Raw genomic sequence first — 22,067 nt, 5'->3', positions numbered from 1 at the left:
TATCTCTTGGTTTACCTCTCTTCCATGTTCGTTTGTTTTCTAGGTCCATCCGTGTTGTTGCAAATGGCAAGGTTTCATTTTTTATGGCTCAGCAATATTTTATTGTGTCTAATATACACATCTTCTTTATCCATGGAATTTTTTTAAGTTGAGGTATAATTTCAGATGTTTAACATAGATTCAATATTTCATATACACTATAAAATGACCACTGCAGTAAGTCTCCTTAACACTGGTTACCGTACACAAGGTTCTGGATTTTGTTATCTTTATTAGAAAGGCCTTGTCAGGGATCTCTGGGTGGCGCAGCAGTTTGGCGCCTGCCTTTGGCCCAGGGCGCGATCCTCGAGACCCGGGATCGAATCCCACATCGGGCTCCCGGTGCAGTGTCTCTGCCTCTCTCTCTCTGTGACTATCATAAATAAATAAATTTTTAAAAAATTAAAAAAAAAAAAGGCCTTGTCAACCCCAAAGGTACTGTATTTTTTGGTTTTTTCTACTTTTATGGCTTTGTTTCTTACAAAGATCTTTAATTCATTTGAATTTTACTTTAGTAGAAAGTGAAAGGTAAGAAACCAACCTTGTGTCTACACTTCCCTCCCCTCTATGACGAAACTGCCATATCTGACTGCCTTAGCGTTTAGCTCCATCTCCAGACCTTTTCTGCCATGCTACCCCCTTTGTATTCATGCACTGAACCAGTCTATTTACAATTCCTTATAATCTTATAACAGGTTTTCACTCAAGATTGTTCCTCATTACTACTTTTCAACATATTCTCAGCTACACTACCTTATTTTCTTCATTTTAATTTTTTTACTAATCTATTTGTCCAAATCGCAACATCCTCTCCCCCCAGGTATTAGTATATTCCTCCTTGGAATGTGTTAAATGTAGAGATTAAAGTAGAGAGAATTTAAATAAATAAATAAATAAACGAACTGATGTCTTTAGAACACTGAATCTTCTTATCTAAGAACAAAGTTCTTAGAACCTTACACCTCACAAGCATGTTTTTTAGAATAAAAACTTTGTACATCTCTAGTGAAGTTTACTCAAGGCATCTTTTCCTAGACGGTTTATCTTTTGGTGTATTTGCTAATGACTGCTATTTGCATATGGAAGGGTACTGATTTTATTAGATATTTATGGTGTACCCAGACATCTGACTGAATCTGGTTATTATTTTAATAATTATATTGATACTCTCAGGTTTTCTAGTTATATAATCAGGTAACCTTCAAATTAGGATAACTGCCTTTTCTTCTCTAAATTATATACCTCTTATTCCTTTCTCTTCTTGAATCCAGTTACTAATTCCGGAATGATATGGAATTGATAACAGTGACAGGGATGTTATCTTCTAGTCTGTAATGAGGATCCTCATAGGTTTGCCTGTTAAATAGAGACATTAATCTCAAGCAGACCTTCAACACCTCTAAGTTACATTTCCTTATTAGTCCATTCACCCCCCTGGTCTTCTTCCTCCTAAATCTCTAGTATCTCCTTGACTACTTTCACTCTCAGCAAATGATCTTCATCCTAGTTCACTGAGAAAAGGGGAGCACTGAAAGAATTTCCACAAACTGCTACTGCCACATAAACCAGCCTACCTGAATCCATACTCACGTACTTTGCCTTCTTCTGTAACTGTGGTTGGGCTGTCCATGCCAGCCCCTCCACCTGCATGTTATATTCCAAGCCCTCTGGCCTACTGACAGACATCACTCTAGCAAATCTCTCTCTTCCCTTTCATCAGACACCAACACGTAATCACACTTTCCATCCTTTAAAAGAAATCTCTCTGGACGTCTGGGCAGCTCAGCATTTGAGCATCTGCCTTTGGCTCACGGCCTGATCCAGGATTCCTGGGATGGAGGTCCCACATCAGGCTCTTTCCATGGAGCCTGCTTCTACTTCCTCTGCCTCTCATGAATAAATACATAAAATCTTAAAAAAATAAATTAGCTCTTGATTTCTACATCCTCCTCTCCTAAGCAACCAATTTCTCTGCCTCGCATTGCAATAAAACGCATTGACAATTTTGACAGCTGTCTATATTGACTCCAATTTCCCTTACTTTTTCTTCAACCAACTCCCATCATCACTTCACCAAAAAGAGCCCTTATCAAAGTCACCAACAACCTTCATGTTGCTAAATCCATGGCAAATTTTGGGCCCTTTATTTCTTGACCATAACTAGGATGACTACACACTGCAACTGTCCTTGTTGTCACCAGTTTTCCCCCCACCATGTTCTAGTCTTATAACTTTAAGTGCCACCTGTCAGCTTACGATTCCCAAATCTTCAGCCTGGAATTCCCCCCATAAATTCCAGACTCATATATTATGTAATGGTCTACACCTCATAATTCTACTTGGCTAACTAGTAGGTATTTCAAACCAATGCTACCAGACCAAAGGCTATTTCCAACAAGGCAATCAGAGTGACCCTTCAAAAGGCAAGTGAGATGGTATTACCCCTCTGCATAAAAGCTTCAATGACAGGTCACTGAAGATAGAGGACAGGTCAGAGTCCACAGAGAAGCCTTTAAGGCTTGACCCGATCTAGTCCCTGACCACTCTCTACTTTGCTTTTCTCCTCATCCATTTGCTTCAACTACACTGGTCTCCTTACTATTCTTTGACCATACCAAATAAGCTTCCAGGTTTTGGGACCTTGCAATTTTTCTTTCCTCTGCTGTAATACTATTTCCCCAGAAGTCCACATAGCTTGCACCAACATTTCTTCAGGTGTCTGTTCAACTATTACATTAGAGGCCTTTCTAGACGGCCCTATAAAACTCTTTTCCTTTCATAGTTTATTGTTCTACATACCACTTATTACCAGTTGACATTCCTACCTGCTCAATTTTTTTTTTCTGTTCCCTTAAAGCCATGGCTGGAAAGCAGACTCCATAAAGGCAGACTTTCTTTTATTCCCAAACACCTGCCAGAGTCTCCACACAGAAATAGCCCTATCAGTAGTCATTTTTTTCATAAATAAGTAAAAATATAAAGATTACCATCTGATTCTTATGAAAGAGTTACATCTCCAAAAGTCAAAATTTGTGTACATATCATGTATGAGGTAGGAAGCATTCTCTGGTTGAAACCTCAGTATGTAGAGAAAGAGGTTTTAAAGTTTCCTGATGTTTTTAAACATTTATGTGCTTAAGAATCCTTAGAGATCAGTTCTTAAATATATAGATTCTTAGGCAGAAGTTCTGAATCTACAAATCTTGGGCTGGGTCCATAAACCTGCACCAAAGAGAACTGACTGATACATGTGGTACTAAAATCACACTAGGCAATACTGGCCTAGATCCTTAATACTTCATATACTTTACCTTAGTACCTCATTTTTCATTTCATATGTGCTTCTTTAACATAAAATTTCAATTAAAGGGCATCTCACTATAAATATGAAGGATAAAGCAGGATCTCAAAGTAGGTAACAATGTGTTTAAACAAAAATACTTGAGGATATTCCTAGATATGAAGTATTTTTTAATCTAATGATGCCTTGACCATAGTAAAAAAGCTTCACAGCTATCTGAATTTGCTTTATGAATTGGAATGTAAAGTATCAGATTTCCTCACTGCAAGTAAGTATGTCAAGTAAGATTTCCTCACAGCAAGCACATATGAAACACACAGCATGTATTCCACCTACGGCCTTAGATAGTGAATACCATTTTTTAGTCAGCTATTATTTAATGACTACTGTCCTTCTGTGTGGATCCAAAAATGTTCTTATAACCTTTAATTTTAGAGTAACTATCCACTTGATATATTAAATATCTAAATACCTGTAATTGCCAAACACTACCTCTTTTCTAAATACTATATGCTCAACATATTCAACCAATTCCCATAAAATTCAAATTTTTGTTTTAAATGCACACAAATGAATAACTTTATTTTCCTTAGAAGGTTCTGAAACCTACCTTCTGGATATCAAAAAGGTAATGGTGCTTTTGAACCAGTGCCTGCTGTGACTTCTCCCTATCAATTGCATCCTAGATCTGTTGGATGGAAGCCTGTTTCACCTCTTCCAGTTGGGCAATTTTTTGCTGCAATTATGATTTTACAACAAAGATCAGTGAAAACCTAAAAGGTAACAGAAATAGCTTCATTCTATACTTCTTCAGTTATATTCTTCATTTGTGAAAACACAAAGAAACATACATATACAGGGAGAAATGCACAAATCCTTAAAAATAATTGTGAGCAATAGCTATGCAGTATTTTGTTGAATGAGCACAACTATGGAAAAACTTGACAGTTTGGTAGATTTTAAAATTTTTATCTTAAATTAATACACAACATTAACACATAATTTTAATCATTGTAATTAGATTCATTTCTATATGCTTGTCCCCTAACATGAACAACAGAAACATCACTTGATGGTACTGATGCTTTTAATAGTTTAAAATAAGGTTTACAGTTCTTACCTCACTGAGTTTATCAGCCAATTTCCCAATAGAGGCACCATATTTTTTAACTACATAGATAAGCAACCCTGTTGATATGGCAGAGAAGGTCTGCAATAATCACATGTATTTCTTTGGACAGAAAATATAAGGTAAGTCCAGTTCAAAGCACATAAGGTCCTAAAAGAAGGAAAAGTTATTTTATGATGGATATACTACATCTGAAAGGAAAGACAGAAAGTTCTACATCGGATTAGTTGAAGGTGTTATGTAATGATTTAAAGTAACTGGATTAAAAATAACCGTACACTGAAGAGCAATATGGTAGCGCTGACAAAAAGGATCTAGATTTCAGGGAATCTAACTATAACATAGAAGAAACTGAACTTATATCATTAAATCTTTCCGTTTAGTTTCCTCATCTGTAAAATGGGAACAGAACTTTTTTCACAGGGTGGATGAAACTGAGAAATAATGTATGTAAAGTGCCTAGCACAACTGCTTAAGTAATTTGTGCAGCAAGATATACTATTTATTGAATGGGAACATTGGTATATTTACCAATGCCCTTTAGAGGCAATGCAATGCCCAGGTATTTGGGTTAAACACCTCAGTTCTCTCACAATCCTCACGGTCCACAAGAAGCTGCCCAGTTTTGCTTACTACAGTGAGGTATACAGAACTGAACATAATACTCTAAATACAGCTTCACCAATTCATTCATTCTACAAATATATATTGAGAACTAGCTAATACCATTACTCAGTGGATAAAATTTATCCACTCCTGCCTGTTTTTACCCAATAGGAGCCTGGCACTGGAAATCAAGCAAGCAAGCAAACAGAAAAAAAAAAAACCCAAGAAAAAGTAGTATGTATCTATAACGATTAATTAAGTATCAGGATTCTCAATTCCTATAGCACCTAGTTATATAATGCTTCAAACCTAGCTATCTTTTTCTCTAACCAGGCTGTGTGTTCTGAAAGGACACAAAACCATGATGTACATTTCTTTAGGATTTTCTGTTGTGCCTCAGCAGCACTAGGGAAGGACAAAGCTGCCCTCTAAAGGGCAGCATTTTAGTGTTTCTGCGCAAAATGAATACCAAAGAATGTACTACAAGAATAAGAGAGTAACTGTCTCAAAACTATTTTATCCAGTGTCCCATAAAAAGTTTCAATAGCTCTTTTTAAAATGTCTCCAATATATAAATTTTAAAAGTGAATGTAAATTCAAAATTTAAAATTCAAAATTTTAAATGTGAATTTGCAAAAAAGCCTATAGTAGGTAATATTTTTATCACCTGTGGGGATCTGAGGACCCTGACATTTCTTATAGAAACGCTATTTTCGGTCACCTTCTGAAGGGTTAAAAAAACAAACAACCTTTGGCTTCCAGAGTCCCCTCGTCACAGCAGTAGGTGGTGTAAGAATTCTGAAGTGGGAACCTGGGTTCCCATAAACTAAAGAGTGTAAGAGTCCCCTCGTCACAGTAGTAGGTGGTGTAAGAATTCTGAAGTGGGAACCTGGGTTCCCATAAACTAAAGAGAGAATAAATCTCAGCCAATTCTTAAGTTTCTAGTGCTTCTTGGTAATAAAAATTTCTTACAGGACTGCTGTGAGGATTAAATAATGTAAATGAAAGCAGACTGCACTATGAAAATGTAAGATTTCAGAAGAGTGTATGCTTTGTTAAAAGGGAAAAAAACCTAATACTGCCCAACTTCTGTTTTTACTTATATATACAATTTAATAATCTCTATTTTAATCCACAGCTCTTTCCACTACCTGACAATATATTATACAGTTACTCATTTCTTTCCTGTCTATCCTATAATAGGATTGTGTGTTCCGTGGATGGCAGGCACCTCAGCTCACAGACTAGAAGACTACCTGGCATTCAGTGACTGTGATTTATCAACAAATGGAGACAATGGTATAAAATCAAGTTAAAATCCCAACCACATTTACCACAAAGACAAGTTAGGGCAACCAAATCACAACTGTTATATTCAGTTACTTCCAGAATTTACCTTTGACTTCATTTTTGTGCATACATAGAAGACGTAAGAGACTACCAAAATCCTAGGTAAACAAACTATACCACCTAAACGTACTACCAAACACTGGGCAAATGCTCACCTCTTACTCCAGTTTTGGGATAAAGGAACTGGAAGAATTCTTTGGGGATCAGCCCCAAACAAACTTTTCCTCCATATTCAGGAACACAAGGTATAGGTGCATGACTCGGCTGCCTTGTGTGGAAGATTCTTATTGCCTGCAATGCCCTATGGGTAGCAATTATACAAATTTATTAACTTATTTTTTAAAGATTTTATTTATTCTTCAGAGACACACAGAGAAAGGCAGAGACACAGGCAGAGGGAGAAGTAGGCTCCATGCAGGGAGCCCGACGTGGGACTCGATCCTGGGACTCCGAGGTCACGCCTGGAGCCGAAAGCAGATGCTTAACCGCTGAGCCATCCAGGTGTTCCACAATTATACAAATTTAAAGAGAACATAATGTATGCACAATTAGTAGAAACAATGAATGGGGATGAGGACTGAGGCAGTTTGCTGCTATCATAATGCAAAGAGAACAGACCAGGAATGGGAAAGTTAGGGTCCAATAATTAGCTATGTGGCAGGCAAACGACTTATTTAAAGTTGCATATAACTTTCTACCAATACTAGAAGCCCTTCTGTAGGTCTTAAAGGTCATCTGTCTAGCACTTTGTATGTTTATTATTAGAACTGCAATATATAAGAACATAGACTTTGCAGCCAGATTATCTGGCTTTATTTTTTTTTTTTTAAGATTTTATTTATTATTTATTCATGATAGACATACAGAGAGAGAGAGAGGCAGAGACACAGGCAGAGGGAGAAGCAGGCTCCATGCCGGGAGCCCGATGCGGGACTTGATCCTGAGACTCCAGAATCACTCCCTGGGCCAAAGGCAGGCGCTGAACCACTGAGCCACTGAGGGATCCCCAGATTATCTTGCTTTAAATCCTAGACCTGCCATTTGACTTTAAGTAGATTCAACTTTTGTAATCGTATATTTCTCTAGTAGTGTGGGAATATAGAATGAGTTTACAGGGTTGCTTGAGGATTTTAGGTAAAGACCTTCAAATAGTGCTAAGCATACAGTAAAGTTCTATGTAAGGGATTAGCAATTATATATTCACTGTGTTGTAAGCACCTTGATGGCAAGAACTTTGACTTGAGTACTCTCTGTGATGGGGTGCTAACTAACCACTGTGTGAAACAGGCCTTTTCGGTGTAGGGTAGCTCTAATTATGTTCATCTTTAAATGGAACTGCTATGTACCTACTTTGAAACCTCTTTCCATTAGTTCCAATTTCATTTTTCTGTGTACCACATGCAATGCCCAGGTATTTGGGTTAAACACCTCAGTTCTCTCACAATCCTCACGGTCCACAAGAAGCTGCCCAGTTTTGCTTACTACAGTGAGGTATACAGAACTGAACATAATACTCTAAATACAGCTTCACCAATTCATTCATTCTACAAATATATATTGAGAACTTGCTAATACCATTACTCAGCTTGAATTATTATACTATTATCATAGATTTGTAAATTACTCTCATATTCTAACAGCCCAGGACTGCATTTTAAGCAGTTACTACATATTGATCTCTCATTAAAATTATGATGAAACAAAATTTCCTAGTCTTTTTATATATGCTGTCCAGCTCAGTCTCCTTCAAATCCTCAGTATGTTTTTTGTCCCCCACCTCCCCACTCAACACTATCCCTTTGCAAGGTAAGGGTTTATATTATTTCATTGATTTTGGTGAGCTGCTTATCTTTTGAAGGTTATTTCTGCCTCCCCATGTTTTAGCTAGCCCACTAACTTTTGTAATTTGAGAATCATGCTCAAGGTTCTTTCATTTAAATCAGGGTTTCTCAATCTCATCACTATTGGCATTTTTTGTTGCTGTGGAAGGATGTTCTATGCACTGTAGAGTGTTTAGCTGTATCCTCATGGCTTTTATACACTAAACGCCAGTCAACATCCCCCCCCCCCCCCATCCAGTGGTGACAACCAAAAACATCTTCAGACATTGCCAAATGTCCCTTGGAGGGCAATGTTGGTCCAGGATGAGAACCACTGATTTATTATTTTTATATTTTAAGTAGGCTCCATGCTCAATGTGGAGCCCAACATAGGGCTTGAACTCATAACCTTGAGATCAAGACCTGAGCTGAGATCAAAAGTCGGATGCTCAACCAACTGAGCCACCCAGAACCACTGATTTAAATAGTTTAGGCCAACTCAAATCCTCTCTCGAACAGGCTATCTTAAAGCCCTTATCGTCTCTGGCCTAAACTACTTAATAATCCAAAACCTGATCTCTACTTCTCAACAAACACCCCTTTAAACTTAGCTCCTCCACACTAGTGCCAATATTTTTAAAATGCAAATCTGACTTTAAAACTATATACGATTAGGCACCTGGGTGGTTCAGTGGTTGAGCTTCTGCCTTCAACTCAGGTCATGACCCAGGATCCTGAGATCTAGTCCCACGTCAGGCTCCCCGAGGTGAGTCTGCTTCTCCCTCTGCCTGTGTCTCTGTATCTCTCATGAATAAATACATAAAATCTTTAAAAAAAAAAAATAAAATAAAATAAACAGGCTCCGGACACCTGGGTGGCTCAGTGGTTGAGCATCTGCCTTTAGCTCAGGTTGTGATCCTGGGATCAGGTCCTGCAAGGATTCACTGTGGGAAGCCTGCTTCTCCCACTGCTTATGTCTCTGCCTTTCTGTGTCTCTCATGAATAAGTAAAATCTTAAAAAATACAAAACTCAACAGGCTCTCCTGCCTACAGAAAACAAACTCTTTAACATAGCATACAAGATTCAACACCTGTCAGATTTTATATCCTCATTTTCCTTCATTCTCCTACCCTCTAGCCATGTGGAACTACTTCTAGCTCCCCAAAACAAAAAAACATGTCTCATGCTGCTCTTTCTGCCTGGTAGGTTGGCTGCCAAGCCCACCCAGCCTTCAGAACATCTCAAGCATATCCTTTATAAAGGCCTTTCCAATCTTACATTCACTCACCTTTATGTCAGGTGCTAGGGGCATAAGCAATGAACAGATAAGGTCCCAGCATTGACATTGTACTGGGGTTGTGGAAAGAGGAGCTCTGAAGGGTATTGTTGGGGCCTGGGGCTTATGGAATCCCTAAGGCTAGTAGAAGAATGAGCTGTAATGGGACAAGAATAGAGATGTAAGGAGACAAGTTAAGAGACTACTGAAATAGACCAGGTGAAAGTTGATGGCAGTTCATAATTCAGTAGCAGTGATAGTGGAAGAGTGGTTAGAGTCCAGATATAATTTGGAGGAAAAGCCTTGCTGATGTATTAGGCATAGAATGTGAAAACAAAGAGAAAATGAGTATGTTCCTTATATCTTACATATATAATTATTTTATTTGATTTCTATTAAAATTGTTTACCTGTCTGTATGGAATCTTTTTTCTCTCTTCCCTGGTAAGCTGGAAGCGATTTAAGCCTCACTTTATTGCACACACAAAAATTAATTACAGATGGATTAAAAGCTATTTTTTCAAGGCATCAATATTAAATTTGGCAAGATTTAGGTCTAAGTCTGGAAGCAAAAAGAGTAATTCCAAAGAAAATTGACATGATTTACGAAACATTAATAACATGCCAACACTAAGCACATACTATATATACATGTATATAGTTCAGTATATACTGAACAGTTTTCAGAATTTTACGGGAATTAAGTCTCTTAGTTCTCCTAACCCATAATGTACTATTATCTCCATTTTGCAGAGGAGGAAATTGAAGTCACACAACTTGTTATGTGGAGAAACCAGGTGTATACCTCTAGCTTTAGTCCTTGCTCTAAACCACTACTCTATAGCTGCCTCCTCTTGGAGGCTGAGCTCAAAAATAATATGCTTCATTGTCTTATTTAAGAAAACTTGTTTTAAGGGGAGAAAATGAGTGGGAAAAATCAGAGAGGGTAACAAACCATGAGAGACTCCTAAGTCTGGGAAACGAACAAGGGGTGGTGGAAGGGAAGGTGGGCGGAGGGATGGGTGACGGGCACTGAGGGGGGCACTTGACAGGATGCGCACTGGGTGTTATACTATATGTTGGCAAATCGAACTCCAATAAAAATATACATATAAAAAAATAAACACTATTAATTATTCCCTTCCAAAAAAAAAAAGAAAACTTGTTTTGTTTTAGAGTGAGCGATCTGGAAACTCCCGATTTCCGCTGTGGCACTTAAGCCTCGATGAAGGTCACAAGGGAAAAGGGCCGGAGACACCGAAACCAGCTTCTAGTTTTGTTAGAACACATCACTTATCCTCTTAACTCTTTGCCATGAGACGATACGACAAAGTTGCAGGCAGTTACAGGGGCACCACTGTTAGAATGAAGCTTTAGGCCTTTCAAAATTACCTAACAAAAGGTGATTTCGGGCGTAAAGCTAAGAGGGGGTTACAGAGAAGTGAAGTGAGGTGATAAAACAAGGACGAAGTATTATGTCCTTCTCACTTACCCTGGACCAAGAACTGTATTCTTCAGACAGGGGGCTGCAGGTAAACACGGCACAGGTCAGCAAGGTCGAGGTGAAATCTGATCCGTCCCCCGCCCACTAAGGGCGTGCCCCCCTCCCTGTTCCCCGAGACCCCCGCGCTGCCCTTGCGGGGGGAATTCATACCCCACTCAGGCCCAAGTCTCGCTGCACCTTTATACACCCCCGTTACTCCCACCCCTTCCGATAACCCTAGACGCGCTCCTTTGCAATCACTCTGACAGCTCGGACCAGGGTGTAGGCCTCTCACCCACTGCGGCGGCCGCTGAAAGCACCGCCCGGAACAGCAAGGTCAACGAGGGTCCACGCAGTAGTGTCGGCGTCACAGAGACCTGGACAAGGTACTCCATCAGGGGCAGGAGTAAGACGGCCGCTCACAAGTCTCGCGAGAGGAAAGCATGGCGCCCTCTGTCCATTAACTCTGCCTCGAATTTTTTTCTCGCGATACTAGGCATGGAACGGGATGAACCTTTTGCCAGAGGGCGCTGCCGACCGTGTAAAGGAACCGTAGAAGCAATTCTCGCGAGATATAGAGTGGCCCGAGACTGTGGGAAGAAGCGGAGGCCCAGAGGGGCACCACGTGGGGGCTCCGGGAGTCGAATCTCCGGCGGGCGTCCAGTTTGGGTCTAGGTTGGAGTTAAGAGCGGTGGAGATGCGGAAGGAAGCCCCGCCCCCTCATGCGCCCGCTCGTTTGGAACGGCAGTTAGAGGCTGCGCAGTACGGGTCCGGTGAGCCGAGATCCCGGGCCTGGGACCTCCCTCACCTTGGCTGGGGATGATGCCCTTTCCCGGGTCTGGCCTTTCCAGCCCGCCCCCGCCCCACATGCCTTCGTGACCCCTGACTCGCGTCGCTTAGTTCAGTCCTCACCCTTGCCCCGGGTCCTTGAGCTCAGATCCCGACCCGCCCCGCGAGCAGTTGAGTGCGGTCACCATGGAGACGAGCCTGTTGGCTGCTCCCGCGCTGACAGCTCGTGCTTCCCGTAGATGGGGCGCTCCGGCTTGGGGCCTCCAGCCTTAGTGGCCGCTGCTGGGCTGGCTCCCTCTGGCTCTTCAAGGACCCTTGTGCCGCCCCCAACGAGGGCTTCTGCTCCGCTGTCCAGACAGAGGCCGGAGTGGCTGACCTCACTTGGGTTGGGGACAGGTATCCTAGTGGCTTCCGATTCAGGTGAGTCACTTTCTCCTCAACCCCACAGGTGGAATGAAGGATGGGATATGGGTCGGACCGGGCTCAATCTTTAATGTCCCATCTTCAATGCTAGGGGGAGCTTCAGGGTGTTGGTCTGAAGGAGAGATGTTGTGTAGCAGGAAAATGCTTTTCGGAGATTCTGAATTGCCTGGTGAGAATTTCTAACAAAATTAAGAAATGGATCAGGAATGGATAAAGAAGATGTGGTTTGTGTATACAATGGAATATTACTGAGCCATTAGAAACAACAAATACCCACCATTTGCCTCGACGTGGATGGAACTGGAGGGTATTATGCTGAGTGAAGTAAGTCAATCGGAGAAGGACAAACAGTGTATGTTCTCATTCATTTGGGGAATATAAAAATTAGTGAAAGGGAATAAAAGGGAAAGGAGAAAAAATGAGTGGGAAATATCAGAAAGGGAGACAGAACATGAGAGACTCCTAACTCTGGGAAACGAACAAGGGGTGGTGGAAAGGGAGGTGGGCGGGGGAGTGGGGGTGACTGGGTCAAGGGCACTGAGGGGGGCACTTGATGGGATGAGCACTGGGTGTTATTCTGTATGTTGGCAAATAGAACACCAATAAAAAATAACTTTATAAAAAAAAAACAAGAAATGGATCAGAACCATTTTTCTTCCCGGCAACCTTCCCATATCCCCCCTCAACCCAGAGTAAGGATAATCTTGATCTTAAAGATGATGCTTAACCCAGTCTGTGCTGTCTCTATTTCTTCCTGTTTTCTTCTCTCTAAATGTCTTCCTTCTGCTTTGTTTGCTTTTAAAGTCAAATTCAGCAGTGGAGTCCTTGGAACTAAAAAATCAGAATTTGGGGATTGGCAGGCATTGCATGGAAGGATAAAAGTGGGCATTAAAGACTGAGCCTTTGACAATTCAGCTTTAGCACTACATATTCAAGATAACTTTTGGGGGGTTCTCTGTACTTAACCTGTCACTGTGCAAGACATTCAGTTATTTACAGTATTTTTAAAGAAGCTGTAAGGTGTTTATTCAAATTGTTCAACAAATACTAATGTCCAACCAATTGGGAAGATTTAACCACACTGGATTGTGTGCTACACAGATTGTTGACACTTTTTCCATGTCTCCTGGAACTTAATCTCTAGTGTCTTCTCACCGGAAGCCAGATAATGGATTTTGCCAGCCATTCCATCTTTTCCTGTCTTTCTAGAAACTTTCCTTGCCTAATTGTCTGGACTGTTATTAAGAAAACAGTAATGCCTGCATAAAGCCAGGTGACTTGGAAATTAGCTGAATCCTCTTGTGATAGTGGATTTTGCTTTTGCTTTTATAGTGATAGCTTATTTTATTAGTTTAGTGACAGTGGACTCACTTGAATCCTGAAAGTGAATTACTGTCTTGGTGTAATCCACACTCATTTCCCTCAACCTTCTCCCCACTCCCAACAGGTGTTGTTGAGTTGTAGGAGCTGGACAAGAACCAGACACTCATTGTCAGCGAGTTCTGCAAGTATGAGCATGATGACATCGTGTCTACAGTCAGTGTCCTGAGCTCTGGCACGCAGGTAGCAAAGACTTCTGGTGGGTCCTTGTGCTGATTGCTCCTGCATTTTACACATCCTTTGGGTGTTTTTACTATCCTATTAGTCTCACCCAGTAAAGTTGGGCTTACTGTAAGAATGCAGTGATTTATTATGATTTATTATGACATGTCTATAACATTTCCTTAGAGATATTGCAATACGTTGTGAATAGGCGTTTGCAGAAGCCCAGTAGGCAATGACATAGGACATGTCAGTTAAAGGAAGTTCTTGTTGGAACACATGTGTTTTTCCTGTTTCTAGTACTGGCCTCCCCATCCTTTGGCCACATGAGACTCCACCTCACAGGCCTTTTCCACCCCTCCTGTTTCCTCACTATCAGTGTGTTCCCAAGTTCTTTGGCATCTTTTTCCACTTGGTCAGTGATCCTCCCTTTCCATTTCTGATGCTCCCTTTTGCTTCCAAGTTTTACTTCACACTGATAGTGGCACTCACCTCATCTCTCCATCTGCAGTCCCTCACCTTTCATGATTTCCGTGGCTTGTGGTTTAATATCTCATTTTCTTGTAATAGCATTCGAGCTCTTCTGTTACTTGCCCTGTAAATATAACTGCCCTAATTAAACCCAGTCACAGTGGAGCCTTGGCATTCTCCAAGTATACACTCTGAAACTTGTGTATCTTGCACTTTTGAATATTCACTTCCATAAGGTTTCTCTTTTTCTGGTGAGAATCATCACTTTCTATTAATGTTACTTTTTTAAAAATTCTTTTTTTTTTTTTTTTTTTTTTTACTCTCTTTCATTAACAGTAGTAGCAGCTGACTTTATTCTGGGAGTCATTCTTCATGAAGATGATGCCTAGAGCATTAATGTGTGTGTGGTTAAGAGATGTAGGTGCCGGGTGATTACCTGGTTCCCTCAATGTCTAAGTGCCATTCCCTGCCAATTCTAACTGCAAAGTGTACGATTCACATATGTGCCAAAGCAAAAAAACAGAAACTCATACATATCCCATACCTTCAGAGTCCAGGATTTAACAAATAGTCAGTGTTAAAACACTGATGTCTTTTGTTTCTTAGGTCTATGAGGGATTTTTTTTTAAGATTTTATTTATTTATTCATGAGAGACACACAGAGAGAGAGAGAGAGAGAGGCAGAGACACAGGCAGAGGGAGAAGCAGGCTCCATGCAGGGAGCCCGATGTGGGACTCCATCCAGGGTCTCCAGGATCAGGCCCTGGGCTGAAGGTGGCACTAAACTGCTGAGCCACCCAGGCTGCCCTATGAGGGATTTTCCTGGTCTGCACTAACTCCTTCAGCACTTCTTCCATTCACCGTATTTCATCAGTTCTTTGTATTTGTCTTACTCCCCCCCCCCCCCCCACTGAATTGTAAATCCCTTGAGGGCAGAGGAATCCCTTGAGGGCAGAGGAACCACTTATTTATCTTTTATATTTTCCCATGGTTCTTGTCTCTGAACTTTGCTTTCAAGTGAGTGGTCAATTCCTTTTCATTGTGTTGGCTTTCTATCGATTCTAGGGCTAGGAAAGAACTATGAAAGGTGGTTTGATTACATCCTTCGGTCTTGGTCAGAGTCATATTCAGACTCTCTCTGGTAGTCTGGTAAATGCCTTTAGGTGGTTTCCACAGCCTGTAAGCATCATAGAGCAGTGATCTTCAAAGTTTTTGGCATGTAGCTCTCCTGAAAATTTTTTGAAAAACTACCCTGTACCACATTTTTAAATTGGCATCTAAGTTTAAATAATTGCAAAGGAGGTACTTTCTGCCCATATAGTGCACTGGTTTCAAGCACACGTTTGTCAAAATTTTGGATTTGCAGTTTAAGCTCCTTTAATCTATGCAAAATGTCAACCGAATAACCTAACTGGCTAAAAACCAACCTGCATTGTTAAGCCAGCTGGCCAAGTTAGACTCAACTTTCTTTTTTCTTTTCTTTTTTTTTTAAGATCTTATTTATTCATGAGAGACACACAGGGAGAGGCAGAGACACAGGCAGAGGGAGAAGCAGGCTCCCTGTGGGAAGGCTGATCTGGGACTCAATCCCTGGACCCCACGGTCACACTCTCAGCCGAAGGCAGACGCTCAACCACTGAGCCACCCAGGCGTCCCTAGACTCAACTTTCTATCAGAAAAAGTCTGACTTCATTTTTAAGTTCAGTTAAATTTGTCAGATGTGTCCTCAGGACAACCATCTGTCATAGTTTTTAAAATTTTCATTGTTAGGTAGAAATAGAGTCCCAGAATTCTCTAGTTGTTTGTGGTGTGTTGTGGTTTGTGGTAGGATGAAACAGGGCCAGCCTCTGCACTGAATTTTACCCAGATGCTCTTTGGCTTTCAGGGAAAAGCCCCTTTTGTTTAATACCTTAGGGTTTTGGAGGGATCCCTGGGTGGCTCAGCGGTTTAGCGCCTGCCTTTGGCCTAGGGCGTGATCCTGGAGTCCCGGGATCGAGTCCGGCGTCGGGCTCCCGGCATGGAGCCTGCTTCTCCCTCCTCCTGTGTCTCTGCCTCTCTCTCTCTCTCTCTCTGTCTATCATAAATAAATAAATAAATCTTAAAAAAAAAAATACCTTAGGGTTTTGGACACCTGGGCTTTGTACCGTGGTGAGATGGGTGGGTGAGAAGTGCATATCCCTTCTAAAACTGGGAGGAGGGGAATGTGAAAGAGGAGGTAGGAAAGGGGCACTGGCAGACTGGCAGCAGCTTCTCAGTTCAATTTTAGGAAAGAGAACTTTGTTTTTTTGTTTTGTTTCTAAGTTCAATTTATTTAGAATAGCTAGTAAGTGTTGATGTCAAAAAAAAATTCAAAGGGTACAAGGTACATTATAGAGGACAGTTTGTCTCTCTCACAAACGGAACTTGCAGTTATCAGGTGTGCCTCTGAGGAGGCAACCACTGTTATTGTTCCAGAATACTTTTTCGTTGTTCCTCCAGAAATATTCTAAATGTATACAAGCAAAAGCCTATCTCCATCTGTCATTTGAATAGCTCTTTATTATTAACACAAATCACAGTATACTCCTATACATTGCTTTTTCCAATTAACTATGTATCTTAGAGGTGTTTTAATATCTGAACGTAAGTGTCTATCTCATTTTGAAAGTAGCTCCTAAGTAGTCTTTCTTTTTAATTTTTTTTTATTGGAGTTCAATTTGCCAACATATAGCATAACACCCAGTGCTCATCCCGCCAAGTGTCCCTTTCAGTGCCCATCACCCAGTCACCCCAACCCCCGCCCACCTCCCCTTCCAATATCCCTTGTTCATTTCCCAGAGTTAGGTATCTCTCCTGTATTGTCACCCTTACTGATATTTTCACTCATTTTCTCTCCTTTCCCTTTATTCCCTTTCACTAATTTTTATTTATTCCCCAAATGAATGAGACCACACAATGTTTGTCCTTCTCTGATTGACTTATTTCACTCAGCATAATACCCTCAGGTCCATCCATGTCAAAGCAAATGGTGAGTATTTCTCATTTCTTTTTTTTTTTTCTTTTTTTTTTTTTAAGATTTTATTTATTTATTCATGAGAGGCACAGAGCGAGAGAGAGAGAGAAAGGCAGAGACACAGGCAGAGGGAGAAGCAGGCTCCATGCAGGGAGCCCGACGTGGGACTTGATCCCAGGTCTCCAGGATCACACCCTAGGCTGAAGGCAGGCACTAAACCACTGAGCCACCCAGGCTGCCCGGGTATTTGTCATTTCTAATGGCTGAGTAATATTCCATTGTATACATAAACCACATATTCTTTATCCATTCATCTTTTGATGGACACCAAGGCTCCTTCCACAGTTTGGCTATTGTGGACATTGTTGCTATAAACATCGGGGTGCAGGTGTCCCGCCGTTTCACTGCATCTGTATCTTTGGGGTAAATCCCCAGCAGTGCAATTGCTGGGTCGTAGGGCAGATCTATTTTAAACTCTTTGAGGAACCTCCACACATTTTTCCAGAGTGGCTGCACCAGTTCATATTCCCACCAACAGTGCAAGAGGGTTCCCCTTTCTCCACATCCTCTCCAACATTTGTTGTTTCCTGTCTTGTTTTCACTATTCTCACTGGTGTGAGGTGGTATCTCATTGTGATTTTGATTTGTATTTCCCTGATGGCCAGTGATGTGGAGCATTTTCTCATGTGCTTGTTGGCCATGTCCATGTCTTCCTCTGTGAGATTTCTCTTCATGTCTTTTGCCCATTTCATGATTGGATTGTTTGTTTCTTTGGTGTTGAGTTTAATAAGTTCTTTATAGATCTTGGATACTAGCCCTTTATCTGATAGGTCATTTGCAAATATCTTCTCCCATTCTGCAGGTTGTCTTGTAGTTTTGTTGACTTTTCTTTTGCTGTGCAGAAGCTTATTATTTTGATGAAGTCCCAATAATTCATTTTTTAAAAATATTTTATTTACTTATTCATAGAGACACACATAGAGAGAGAGAGAGGCAGAGACACAGGCAGAAGGAGAAGCAGGCTCCATGCAGGGAGCCTGACATGGGATTCGATCCCTGGTCTCCAGGATCACACCCCAGGCTGCAGGTGGCGCTAAACTGCTGTGCCACGGGGGCTGCCCCCAATAATTCATTTTTGCTTTTGTTTCTCTTGCCTTCATGGATGTATCTTGCAAGAAGTTGCGTGGCCAAGTTCAAAAAGGGTGTTGCCGGTGTTCTCCTCTAGGATTTTGATGGAATCTTGTCTCACATTTAGATCTTTCATCCATTTTGAGTTTATCTTTGTGTCTGGTGTAAGAGAACGGTCTAGTTTCATTCTTCTGCATGTGGATGTCCAATTTTCCCAGCACTATTTATTGAAGAGACTGTTTTTTTTTTTTCCAGTGGATAGAGGAAAGAGAACTTTGGTTGTATGTATGTGTGTATGTATGTATTTATTTATTTATTTTTGAAGTTCGATTTGCCAACATATAACACCCAGGGCTCATCCTGTCAAGTGCCTCCCTTAGTGCCCGTCACCCAGTCACCCCATCCCCCTGCCCACTTCCCCTCCCATCACCCCTTGTTCATTTCCCAGAGTTAGGAGTCTTTCATGTTCTGTCTCCCTCTCTGATTTTTCCCACTCATTTTCTCTCCTTTCCCCTATGATCATTTTCACTATTTTTTTGTATTCCTCATATGAGTGAAACCATATGATTGTCCTTCTCTGATTGACTTATTTCACTCAGCATGATACCCTCCAGGTCCATCCACGTTGAAGCACATGGTGGGTATTCATTATTTCTGATGGCTAAGTAATGTTTCATTGCATATATAAGGAAAGATAACTTTTTAAAGTTTATTTCCCTAAATGTATCAGTGTCCAGACCTCCCTTGAAAGTTTCTATATGTTGTCCTGAGGTGTGTGTACTAAAGTCTGAAAATTGCTATTCTGGGATGTAAATTCCTTCACTCTTCTTGCCCAGCCCTTGATCTTTCTTCCCTTGTCTTTACTGATTCATTGTCTTCCCCAAATGAATGAGACCAGATCTGCCTTTTAGTGTTAGAACTCCATCAACATTTTCCCTTAGGTTAAGTCTGATTCAAAAATCTCTCAGAAAATGTGTTAAATTGCATCATGAGATAAGGGGTCCCTTGGTGGTATCTGGGCTGCTTGGTAGTGATACCTGAAGCTTCTCTGTCATGCTTGCTTCTCTCTCTCCTTCACAGCTCACTCTGGGCAGGTCATCTGTGTCACGGCCTCTCCCCACAAGGATTCCATGTTCCTTTCATGCGGTGAGGTGAGGTACAGCCTTTCCTTCCCTCCTCACTTCTAACCACACTCGAACCCTTTGGCCACAAGTCTAGTGTGGAGGCCTGCATCTGCTTTTTGGATTGTGAAGCTCTTTTCCTGTTCCTCCTTCTAGGACAACAGAATTTTACTCTGGGATACCCGCTGTCCCAAGCCAGCATTACAGATGGATAAGTCAGAGCCAGTGGTGGAAGGGTGGTAGTAAGAGGCTTCCTGGGTCAGAGACAAAGGCAAAGTCACCAGATGCTTAGTCATTGTGGGCTTAAGAGACATAATCACTCTGTTTCCCATTGAAGCTCTGTTGATTCCATTGTGTGCAGTGGGTAGCAAGATGAAGGGTTGGTTTGTGGGTGGCTGATTTACTTTACGTTTCTAGGATGGGTAGACAAAGAGGCCAGAATTGTTGTCTTCATGCTTTATACCTGAAACCTGCCTGTGACTAGTGTCCAGAAAGACAAGAGGCCGAAAGATAAATGAAGGTATGAGGGCAAGGACACAACTACCTTAGCAGGGTTTGGGAAGGCAAATTAAGGTGCTTCTGGAACTTGGGGTGATTTCGTTTGAGAAGCTCCTTCACAAAGCTGGGCTCTGAGTCTTGTTTCAGATCCCTCTTCTCTCTTGCAGGCTGCACTGCCTCTGGCTACCTTCCTACCTCCCTGGCTTGGCATCCTCAGCAGAGTGAGGTTTTTGTTTTTGGTAAGGTAGCCTCTCACACAGCATTTTGACTCTGGGAAGGGGGAGGATGAGAGCACACTGACCCTGTAAAGCAAAAAGCCCTAGCCACTCCATCTCAGCAGCACACCTGAGCATTCTGTAAATTCTGCCAGTGGTGAGGTGGGAAGGTGAGATGATCCAAAAGTGGTTTTAGTTTGACTTTGAAAAATGTGATGACTTTTTTCCTGCTAGATTTGATTTCTGAATGTGTGCCTCAGCTCCTATGTTTTGGGTGCAGCCAGAAGTCAGTGGACCACAACAGAACATAACAGTGGATTGTTATGTAGAGAATTCTGTTGTAGAGTGGGGGTAGCGCTCATGCCCTCACAGCGATGAGGCTGTACCTGTGATGACATAGTTTGTGGTTAAAATAATAACTACCTAGTTCATTAATTTTCACAACCACCAGTGACTAATTATCCTCATTTTGCAAAAGAAGAAACTGATGCACAGAGTGGTTAGCTTGTGTAAGTCTGAGGGATTAGCATTCAAATCCAGGTCTGGCTGACTCCAGGACCCATGCTCTTATCCACTGTGATGGGCTCCCTGCTTTCTCTAGGTGTTGAGAGTGGGACTGTCTCCCTGGTGGACACCAAGAGTGCAAGGTGTGCCCTCAGCTCAGCTATGCACTCGTGTGTCACTGGGCTGGTGTTTTCCCCACATAGGTACTGTCCTTTGTCCCCAAGGGCCTGCTGGATATGAATGGGACAGTGCAGGGGTCTGCTTATGTTTGCAGAGCATTAGCAGATAGATCATTCCTAAAGCAGACAGTGCCATAGCTGAGGTTTCAGAATGCTAAAGATCTCTTAAGACTATAGTCCTAAAGAAAAAAAAAAAAAAAAAAAGACAATAATCCTTTCATGGGTGATGTGGTTTCTGTCTGCACATGGCTGAACAATGGTCTTGTTCCTGCTCAACACCCAAAAAGATGAATACTGTGGGCTTCGGAGACTCTGGGTGGGAAAACTGTGTTTCTGGGTTATTGCTAAAGCTGCAAGGAGGGACCAGATGGGGTAGTTAGTTGCCAGGATGATTGTCAACCTGGCTTTGTTGCATTTCCCTCATCTTTCCCTGGAACTTGTAATGTGGACTTGAGTGGTAGCCAGACCTTAACCCAAAGTGAGGAGCAAGAAACCTCCTCTGGGTCGCTTTAGGGTGTGGGTTGGGGACTAAACTGGACAGGATTCATCTTGGGACCGTGACTTTACCTGTCATAACCCTCCCCTTGCTCTCCTAGAATTCCCTTCCTGGCCACTATCAGTGAGGACTGCTCACTCGCTGTGCTGGACTCAGGGCTTTCTGAGGTGTAAGTCATCAGGAATTGAGGAGAAGAGCTGCGGGTGGCTGTATCCTTTCTGTTTTCATTAAAGTACACCGAGTGCACTGTCTCACTCAAGGGGACTAGGTGATGGCAGCAGGCTGACACTGACTGTCTCCCTTTTCCTGGGGCTGACTCACAACCAGCTCTGTCCCTGGTCAAGGTGGGGTGTGGTGGCAGGTGGGATTTCCCAGCCTGGTGTTCCAGCTATCCCCCAGAAAGGAGCAGTCTGCCCTCTTCACATACAAGGCACATCCATAAAATGGGCCTGCTGTGGGGTGAAAGGCAGCAGAGTACTGGAATTATACTTCCTTCTTCACTTGGATTTGCTCTCCGATCCTGGCCCATGTTACTACCCTTCTCTAGCCACCACTTTTATATGGAATTAGGGCACGGGACTGAGTAAAAGCTGAGGTTCTCTGTGGATAACCACATTGCCATGCATTTGGTGAAGTTCATGTAACACATCTAGAAAGGTGTGTTGGATTCTCTCTCCTTTCCACCTTTGCTTTTTCCTCTTGTCT

General features: G+C 41.8%; 1 protein-coding gene and 1 pseudogene across 2 annotated transcripts in view; one reads left to right on the top strand and one right to left on the bottom strand.

Annotated features, from left to right (window-relative positions):
- Positions 1–11,489, bottom strand: part of LOC112907993 (ATP synthase F(0) complex subunit B1, mitochondrial-like) — a 19,069-nt pseudogene extending 7,580 nt beyond the window's left edge.
- Positions 11,490–11,573: 84 nt separating this feature from the next.
- OVGP1 (oviductal glycoprotein 1) overlaps positions 11,574–22,067 on the top strand; it is a 28,629-nt gene continuing 18,135 nt past the window's right edge. The window contains exons 1-8 of one of the 2 annotated variants that reach the window (XM_072766444.1): positions 11,574–11,777; positions 12,033–12,213; positions 12,308–12,540; positions 13,664–13,779; positions 19,430–19,500; positions 19,888–19,990; positions 20,136–20,207; positions 21,463–21,531. The gene's annotated coding sequence lies outside the window, so the exon portion shown is untranslated. Of the gene's footprint in view, positions 11,778–12,032; positions 12,214–12,307; positions 12,541–13,663; positions 13,780–19,429; positions 19,501–19,887; positions 19,991–20,135; positions 20,208–21,462; positions 21,572–21,932; positions 22,020–22,067 lie in introns of those variants that run through there. The other variant, XM_072766445.1, reaches the window with a different exon arrangement.

Source organism: Vulpes vulpes, chromosome 8, assembly GCF_048418805.1.
Source record: "Vulpes vulpes isolate BD-2025 chromosome 8, VulVul3, whole genome shotgun sequence".
Taxonomy (NCBI): Eukaryota; Metazoa; Chordata; class Mammalia; order Carnivora; family Canidae; genus Vulpes; species Vulpes vulpes.
This window is presented reverse-complemented; position numbering and strand designations above follow the sequence as displayed.